At 50.9% G+C, this 9691-nt stretch overlaps 1 long non-coding RNA gene across 1 annotated transcript; it reads right to left on the reverse strand.

Moving 5' to 3' along the window:
• Window positions 1-6936: 6936 nt before the first annotated feature.
• Window positions 6937-9144, reverse strand: LOC107181821. Its single transcript, XR_001512524.1, has 2 exons — window positions 8816-9144; window positions 6937-7281 (listed from the first exon to the last, which is right to left on the reverse strand). It is a non-coding gene; the product is annotated as an uncharacterized LOC107181821 (long non-coding RNA).
• Between the last annotated feature and the right edge of the window lie 547 nt (window positions 9145-9691).

Raw genomic sequence — 9691 nt, forward strand, 5'->3', positions numbered from 1 at the left:
CTTAGGCGATCCCTGTGAAAGGGTCGTTCGACCGCCAAAGGGGGCGTGACCCACAGGTTGAGAACCGCTGCTCTAGTGGCTTTGAGGTTCTTTAGTCCCTGATTCCAGGCCCTTTCCTCTTTTCACTCACTCTACAGTCTCTGCCTAAATAATCTCATCTGCGCCCATGGTTTAGCCCCAAAGTTGCCTTTCCAGCACAGACCATACCGGGTGTTTCAGGTAGGAAACTGCTCACCTGAGAGCTCGTGTGGGTGTCTCAGAGGCGCCCTCAACTTAATGTGTCAAGGCCGAGTCCAGCCTCTGCCTGCCTCCGACCTGGTCCTCTCTGGTGTTTCCCGTGTTCGTCAGCAGCACCCTCTCCAATCAGAGATCTTGCTTCCATGATTCTGATTCGCCCCAAAGTGCAAATTATCCCAACAAAATGGTCCCATTAATAAGCCCCCTTTTCATAACAGGCATCGTGTATGTGTGTGCACCTGTGTCCACGTGCGTTATACTCAGTGGTATGTGGCCACTCTCTTCCACCGGGCTTGGTCAGGGGACACACATCCTGTCTTAACATCTCGCACATCCGTCGGGCATTAATTCCCACACAGAATTTCAAGCTTCCCGAGGGCACGGCCATGCTTGTATTGTTCTTTGCCGAACCTTCAGTGCCCGGCACAGGTATGTGCTCAACAAGTGTGTGCGGGAGGAGCCCGAGAGGAAGCTGAGGCCCCTAGTACTGGGGTGGCTGCTGAATTGTATTCTCATCCGCCTTCCTCGAGGCCTTCTCACCCTCCCATGTTCTTATTTATAAATTAATGGATTTAGGGTGAATATCCTAAAACTCTGAGTTAGTCTGGATCCACATAATTCAGTATCTTTATTCCTTCCTCAGTGGCACTGGGAGATTGATTGTCTTTGGACAATACCTTGGAGGACCTGCCATTTAATCCATGGCATTTGAGTCACAACTCCACCCCCATCTGTTTCCTTACTTTTGATTTTATACATACAATTACTTTCTGTCTTGCATGTATCATCCTATGTAGCATGTTCACATTTTTTTCCATTGTGGTTCAGATAGGACATCCTTGCCTAGAGGCTGGAAATGAATGAGGTTGACATATTTAAATCTTATGTAAATGGCATTTTATTGTGGGAGGATTCTGCAATTCATCCTGCTCCTCAGCACAGTTTGTGAGTTGAATCCATACCAACACATGCGGCTCTGACTCATTTCCACGGTGGCTTAGTATTTCATTGGATACATAGACTCACTTTATTTGTCCTCATAGTGATAGATAATGGTCCCATTTTCGATTTTTGACCATTATAAACGCCGCTGCAAGGACCCTTTGTATACACCTCCTGGGCACATATCTCCTTGCTCGAGGCCCACTGGCCAGGCAGGTAGTCATTGTTGAGAATGGATCCCAGAGATGTGTTTAGGGCAGGGTCCTTCCCCTGGGTCACTGGGACATGTAGTCTTACCCCACCTCTCACCCAACTCTTTTTAAAATTTGAAAGCAATACAAGACAACAACTTGCCCATCCTGAACTAAGACTAAAAAGGACCCAGCTTGGTAAAACAAACATCTGTATGCTTAGCATCAGAATATACAATGGTAACATTTTAACATATATATTTGCTTCAGATGTTTTCTTTTTAAGAAATAAAACATACACTCCCTCCAGCCAACATCAAGCCATGAAACCAGGGGCAAGTGACAGCCCTACCACAAGGAGCAGAACTATGAGCCGGGACGCCTGCTGCCAACACTAAGATGGGCTCGCACCGCATACATGTCTGTGTGTGGGGAGGCAAGTGCACAGTGGGTTGGGGTGGGTGGAGGGTCACTCTCGAGCTGTCTGGGGTGCAGCCTGACTCCTGTGCGGGCCTGGAGCTTTCCACGCATTCCTGGCCTCCTTTCTTGAGGCTGGACCTGGACAACTTCTCTGGGCTTGGAGCGCTGTACGTGCAAAACAAACTGGTCCATGCAGAGAGCTTTCCACGCATTCCTGGCCTCCAGTCTTGAGGCTGGACCTGGACAACTTCTCTGGGCATACACGTCTGTGTGTGGGGAGGCAAGTGCCCAGTCTTGAGGCTGGACCTGGACAACTTCTCTGGGCTTGGAGCGCTGTACGTGCAAAACAAAGATTATTGACATTGCCTACAGTGCATCCAACAACAAACTGGTCCATGCAGAGACCCTAGCAAAGAACTGCCTCATGGTCACAGACAGCGCACGGTACCGACAGCGCTGGAGTCCACTAGGCACTGCGCCTGGGCCGCAAGAAGGGGGCCAAGCTGACTGCTGAGGAGGAAGAGACTTTAAACAAAAAATAATCCAAGAGCCTGGCTGGCATGGCTCAGAGGTGGAGTGCTGGCCTATGAACCAGGAGGTCACGGTTCTTTTCCAGTCAAGGCCACATGCCCAGGTTGGGAGCTTGATCCCCAGTGTGGGGCCTGCAGGAGGCAGCTGATCCATGAGCCTCTCTCATCATTGATGTTTCTATGTCTCTCTCCCTCTTCCTTCCTCTCTAAAATCAATAAAAACAAACAAACAAAACAGTAAAAGAAAATTCAGAAGAGATATGATGAAAGGAAACAATGCCACGATCAGCAGTGTCCCAGAGGAGCAGTTCCAGCGATGCTCGCGCGCATCACCCAGCACCAGGCCAGCGTGGCCAAGCAGACGGACAGCTGTGTGCCGGAGGGCAAGGAGCTGGAGCCCTAGCCGAGGGCATCAGGGCCTGAAAAGGCACATAAACCCTCTTCCCTCCTATCTTAGCTCATGTACTAAAGGTGTTTATTCTAGAAAAAAGAAAAGAAATAAACATTCTAGTTACCCTGGAAGTTCTCCCTTTTTTTTTCACCAACTTCCCTGTGTATGTCCAACCGTTGAATATACAGTCGTATCTTATTCTTATTGTTGCTTTACTTCCCATTTCCCTAGTTCCTTTTTGTCCCCACCCCATTGACTTCCTTTGTGGCTTGTGGGTTCCGGTTATCAGATGAGCAGAAGTGGGTTGGGGTGGGTGGAGGGTCACTCTCGAGCTGTCCGGGGTGCAGCCTGACTCCTGTGCGGGCCTGGAGCTTTCCACGCATTCCTGGCCTCCTTTCCCTCCTAAAGGGGGCACGTGCCAGGCCAGATCCGGTGCCCTCAGAACTGAGGAGCGAAGTGTGGAGACGCAGGGTCACCCTCCCTGCCCAGCCTCACCTTGAGCTCTGAAGACTCCTGTGAGGAGCAGGAGAGGGCTTCCTGGTGCCCATGTGGGCATGTTGGGGGTCTCCAGTTGGACAGTGCCAGTCAGGAGAGCCTTGGGTTCAGGGTGCGCTGGCATTTGCGGCTGCCTCAACTTCGATGGGGATCGTGCGTGCTCTCATGGTGGGAGCTCTCTTTGGCATCCCTGACACTGCCCCTCCTTGGCACACACCACATGCCCTTCACTTACAGAACATACCGTCTGTTCTGTTTGGCTCCTCTGTACTTGACACGTCGATGACTATTTGGAGAAAAGAAGACAAGTTTAAAGGTAAGAGGACAGACATCATGGGAGAGAGGCGTGGGGAATGGGAGTGCAACTCAAGTAGAAGGTTTGCAACCACAGGGCACCCCTCGGTTTGGGGAAAATAGGGAGAAATACCAAGATTCTGGACTGAACCCAGCACCAGGGGTCGCCGCCCCTGCAGACTTATGAACCGGGTCAACTGGGCTATGGCCACAGCCCATGATTCCAAATGTGATTCACCCAGAGCAGCCGGGATGCAGGAGGAGAGCCGGCTGGAGGACACAGTTCCAGCGCATGCAGGTGGCACTCACCTGAGACCCTTTCCCACGTCAAAAGCATGAAAAATCATAACCTGCAAGTCCAGAGGGCGAGCAGTCCGACTTGACCCCTTTACTGTCCTCGGCAAGGCATTAAAGCCACTGACTTCCAGCAAGCAGGGAGAGCAGGGTCTCCTAGCTTTTGTCTTCTGCAAAGTCTCGCCAACCAGCAGCGATGAGACCTGGTCTTCTAGGCAGCATTAAACCAGAAAGCGCCAGACTGCTGCTAGGTCACGGGGCCATTCTGCCAGAGGTACGTTAAGAAAAACGCAAACAAAACAAAACGAAGCAAACCCAAATGGGGCCTCGTGGCATGCCCTCTGCGCAGAGCCTGTGAACGCCACCCTGTTGATCGGATATGACCCTAACCTAGTCTGGATCTCCGCTGCCCTTTCACCAGCTTATCTCACTGTTTTCTGTTCCCACCGGATGACATATTTGCCCCATCATCCTGCACGCACGCTCTTCATATCTTCCTCTTCCCCGCACTGCCCCACCCCCCATTCATCTTGCCCACCTCTCTTTCCAAGCCCCTCTCTGTGGACTCCGCACCTAATTCATAATATTAGTGATTTTAATCACATCCAACATTTTTGTATCCCTTACCAGCGGTTCTCAACCTGTGGGTCGCGACCCCTTTGGCGGGCGAACGACCCTTTCACAGGGGTCGCCTAAGACCATCCTGCATATCAGATATTTACATTACGATTCATAACAGAAGCAACATTACAGTTATGAAGTAGCAACGAAAATAATTTTATGGGTGGGTCACAACATGAGGAACTGTATTTAAAGGGCCAGAAGGTTGAGAACCACTGCTTTAGGCTATTTGAGCAAACCTTCCACATCCCATCTAGAGTTCAACTTTTGGAATTGTACCAGACACACTCCTCATTTCTCTTTAATCACCCCGGCATTGCCTGAGTATTTATGTATTGCATTTTTTTTCTAACTGTATGTACCCATCTTTGCATGCAGACTTCGAGGGGTGCATGTCTCTCCCACTACGTTTATTCTTTTCTTCCCATTTCTGCATCCATGTACAGATACCCAGCCAGGTGACAGCATGTCACATGTCAGTTGCTAAATATTTATGGAGCACCCATGTGCCAGACATTGTGTGGGGTGCCACTTGCATGGGCCCAGTCCTTAAGACTCTAGGAGGAAAGAGAGACATTAAGCAACTAAACGGGTCATTATAGGTGAGCAAAGAACCAGATAGTAGAATGACAGATGCTTTGGGAATATGTGTAGGTGAGGTGGTGGGAGACCTTTCTCCCAGGAAATAATGTGAAACTGACACCTCTGGGGGGTAGGAGTTGGGAGCTAGGCAATGAGTTGAGATCGCGTGTGCCGGACTCCTAAGTGGGACAGCATGAGCATTTGGTCGTGTGCTGGAACGGCTGCCCAGGCCTGCCATGTTCTGAAGGCCTTTGGGACTGTCTCCTGACCAGCCCCTGAGCTCTCAGAACACCCTGCCTGATGATGGGAGGGTCTTTGTACTGAGAGCGTGGGCCAGGCCAGTCGTCTGTGCTAACAGCGTGGTGTGGTGAATGCCTACTTGGTGTGCACAGGTGGCTGGGGCCCTGCTCTCTCAGTTTGACCTCCATGGAGAGTGACAAGCTAAGGTCAGCCGTGCAGGTGCTGCATCCTACGTGGCCCCAGCAGAAGCCTGGACACCAAGGCCTGGGGGGCTTCCCTGGTTGGCCATGTTTTTTAAGCGCGGCCACACCCTGCGGCCGGGAGAACGCAGCGCTGTCCGTCAGCTCCCCTGGACGCTCTGCCCGCTCCCCCCCGGACTCTCTCTGCCCCGTGAGCCTTCCTCCTTTGCTGATTTTAATGTGGATCCTTTCACTGCAATAAACCATCAGTGAGAGTAGAATAGCTTTTCTGTGTTTTTTTTTGTTTTTTTTTTTAACAAATCATCAAACCCGTCATTGGTCTTGGAGACCTCAACACAGGTAGAGCCGAGAGAACGAAGGCGATGGGGGAGGGGAGAGCATGAGGCGAGGGAGGAGCTGGAGGAAGGGAAAGGGCTCCTCGGGGCCTTATAGGCCATGGTCAAGAATGGCTTAGTTCTGCCTGTGGGCTTGGTCCCAGTGTGGTTACTTTATTAATTCTATTTCATGGCCCTAGGCTGCACCCAGCCCCAACTAGGTCTCACAGATCAGTACATTTTCTTGGGGTGGGTTCGGAGGAGCCCAAGGACACATAAAACCCAAGCAGGTGAGCAGGGCCACCTGGGGTATGGCCCACCTCGGGTATGGAACAGAGTTGCTACTCCATATATGCTGGTGAAGAAACGGTGTTGTGTTTACTATAAAAGCCAGGAGAAAACAACCCCAGAACTGTTTGCCATAGACATAGTGAAAACTCAGAGGTGTCCTCACCAATTTCTTTCATTATCAAATATCCATGGCAACAGAATGAGTGAAGGAAAAAGCAGGGCGAGAGAGCGGTTGAAGCAATTTATTGCCAGAAAGGATGGAGTTATCAACGTTGAAAATAAGTCATCAACTGCAGGCATGGACGTGCACCAAAGCGTCTCTCAGATTTCCGCTTGCTTGGACAAACATGCGGCCTTCTCAGGAGTATGCCTTGGATTCGTAATAGCCAGAGAAAATTTTAAAGTAATGGAAGGAGTGCTTATGTAACTCATTTTAAAATCAACAGGGGACTATGTTTTAGATGGTGCAGGAGGCTGGAGGCAGAGGCCCGTTCGGGTTGATGGCCGCCGCAGCCCAACACTGCGAGTCGAGCGTCCCTGTCGGGGGTTTGGGGGGAGAGTGGGGGTGGAAGGAGGGGAGCCAGGCAATCACGGGGCTCTCCTGACAGCTTGCAAGCCCAGAGCTGTGATTCCAGGGAACACAAGATGCTGTTATATATTTTCCAATTACAACAAAGTCTTTTCTCTCTGCTCCTAAGAGGGAAGGCAGTTTACAGTCAGACAAACTCAAGTTTGAATCCTGTTCTAGCTATGTGACTCTGGGCCCCAGCTTGCTCATCTGGTCATTATAAGAGGATCTATTCTTAGGCTTCTTTTGAAGACCAAAAGAGATGATGTCTATAAAGTACTGGGGATAGTGCCTGCCATGCATTAAGGGCAACAACAAAACCAGACGGATTTAGAGTTTTTAATAAATCATGAGACATAAAATGATATTTTGAGGGCTCAAGGCCAGCACACGCGCTTAAGCCTGTCCTGCCAGGTAAGGATAGCCACATGCTCTGAGTCAGACAATAGTGGCCGTAACAGAAGTGGCCCGAGAGTCAGCTTGATGAAGCTAAGCTTTGAGCATGAAGGTGGACTTCCCCGTGTAACTGGGACCAGGGGCAGGTCTTGGCAGGCAGGTGTCTGACTGAAGGAGCAGAGTGTGGAGCTACCACTGGGTTTGCTGCCAGCTCCTTCGCACAAGGGCGAGGCACTGGGCAAGTCCGCCATCGCTCTAAGCCTCAGTGCCCTCAGCTATAAAAAAGAAAGAAGTGCCTGATTTTCAAAATGGTTGAGAGGATAAAATGATATAACCCAATGTATGCAAACACCTGCTCTACGGTGATGCTTCATAAATATGACAATTATAATCATACTAGAGGCCCGGTGCACGAAATTCATGGATGGTGGTGGTGGTGGTGGTGGGGGTGGTGGTCCTGACCTCAGCCCAGCCTGCCCTCTCTCCAATCCGTGACCCCTCAGGGGATGTCTGACTGCCGGTCTGGACCAGCAGTCAGACATCCCCCTCACAATCCTGGAGGTCCATGCCCATCCGAAAGGATGACGAGGTTCAGGTTGTTCGAGGACATTACAAAGGGAAGCAAATTGGCAAAGTAGTCCAGGTTTACAGGAAGAAATATGTCATCTACATTGAACGAGTGCAACGGGAGAAAGCTAATGGGACCACGGTTCACGTGGGCATTCATCCTGCCAGCCTGGTCGCCCCTTATGCCCCCCCCCGCCAGCCTAGTCACCCCATGCAGCCTGCTGTTCAGTCATTTGGTCGTCCCTCAGGCTGGCCCTGGGCAGCTGGGGGGGCTGAGGGGACTGGGCACCGCCATCTTCGAGGGTGTGGCAGTCAATTAGCATATTCCCTCTTTATTAGATAGCAGTAAGCAAATGCAGTCACAACAAAGTGTGAAGTGCATTAGTGGTAACTGACATTGGTTTGTCACAAAACAATCCCATGAGACTACACTGGCTTCCTTCTTATAGTGACAAGATACAGACAGGCTGTTTTGTCTTTTTAAATGTATTTTTATTGATTTCAGAGAGGAAGGGAGAGGGAGAGAGAGAGAAGCATCAATGATGAGAATCATTGAGTGGCTGCCTCCTGCATGCCCCCTGCTGGGGATCCAGCCACAACTGGGCATAAGCTCTTGACCAGAACTGAACTTGGGACCCTTCAGTCCGCAGGCAGAGGCGCTCTATCCACTAGGCCAAACTGGCGAGGGCAGGGATGTTTCTCACACACAAAAGACTCCCTTCAGCAGGGAACTTGGACCACATGCCAGAGAATAAGCATGAATAAAACTTTAAAAACATGGGGGTGGGAGTCAGTGTTACTGCAGCCATGCCCGCCGGCAGCTCATTGTGAATACAGCACTGCTACATATAGGAAGTTAGTAGTGTCCATCACCATCTTGGGAACCCAGCCTGAAAAAGGGTAATGGTGTTTGAGGGTGTTTAATTTGGCCCCTTCTCCCCTGTCAAGATGTGTGTATCCACAGGAGAAAGTCCCGAGTGTGTTCCCACCTCTGCTCCCACAGCATACAAAAGCCTATGGCTGCATGTGGTCTTGCTGATCTGATGCAGTGGCTCTCACATGCGGCTGCTTTTGTCCGCCTGGGACATTTGGCCATATCTGGAGACATATTGCTGCCACTTTTTTGGAGGTGGCATTCCACTGGCGTCTGGTGGGTAGAGGCCAGGGATGCTGGAACCCCCTATAGTGCACAGGAGATCCCCCACAACAAAGTGTCCAGCTGCAAACACCAGCAGCGCTGACCTGGCGAAGTCCTGGTCTGATGCAATGCGAAGGCTCCTTGTCTATGGAGGGGCTTGTTCCTCACACCTGTCCACTCAGAGGGGTAGAATGGGGGAGGGCATGGCTGGTCTGTAATGCCTCACTGGTGGCCTTACACGGAAGAGGGGGTGAGCGAAAGGCAGAAAATCCGGGAGTGGGAATGAGCCCAAAGGGAATCTCAGACTAACCTCCCAAAGTAGATGGAAGGATAAGGATGGTTTCTCATTCCAAGCCAACTCTTATTTAAAAGCTATTTCCTTAAGCACATAATTATGCTTATTTCCCCAAGGAACGCTCCAGGCAGAGGAGACCTGCTTACCTTATGGGAATGGAGGCTGCATAGAGGGTTTTATGGGTTAGAAATTCTTCTGTCCCCTTTGAAGGAGCCTCAGGAGGAAGGACAGGGCAGATCCCTCTCCTGCGAGCAGAAGACACCGGGAGGGTGGAGGCAGGTTGGGACAGAGGACAGAGTGTGAGGACCTGTTGTACCACCTCAGCAGGTCAGGATCAGAGCAGAGACATGAACATAAGGTGAAACTTCAAGCCTCCCACCTGTCTTTACATCCTGGTAAATGGAGGGAAGGAATACAGGAAGCGGGCCGATCACACCCCTCCTGCCTTCATATGCGCGCTCTCTCTCTCTCTCTCTCTCTCTCTCTCTCTCACACACATACAGCCCTTTGGAAGATACTCTGGGTTGCATTAAGAAACAGAACGAGCCATGCTATTGGGGCAGGGCAGGTAGGGTGGGCAGGTAAGGATGGAGGACATTTTGATGAGAAGCATGTGAGCTGGGCACCCTGAGGCTGGTGAGAGGCCCACAGCCCCTGGGAGGGGAGCAGAACATACATGCATTCT

This window comes from Myotis davidii, unplaced genomic scaffold (genome assembly GCF_000327345.1).
Source record: "Myotis davidii unplaced genomic scaffold, ASM32734v1 scaffold251, whole genome shotgun sequence".
Lineage (NCBI taxonomy): Eukaryota > Metazoa > Chordata > Mammalia > Chiroptera > Vespertilionidae > Myotis > Myotis davidii.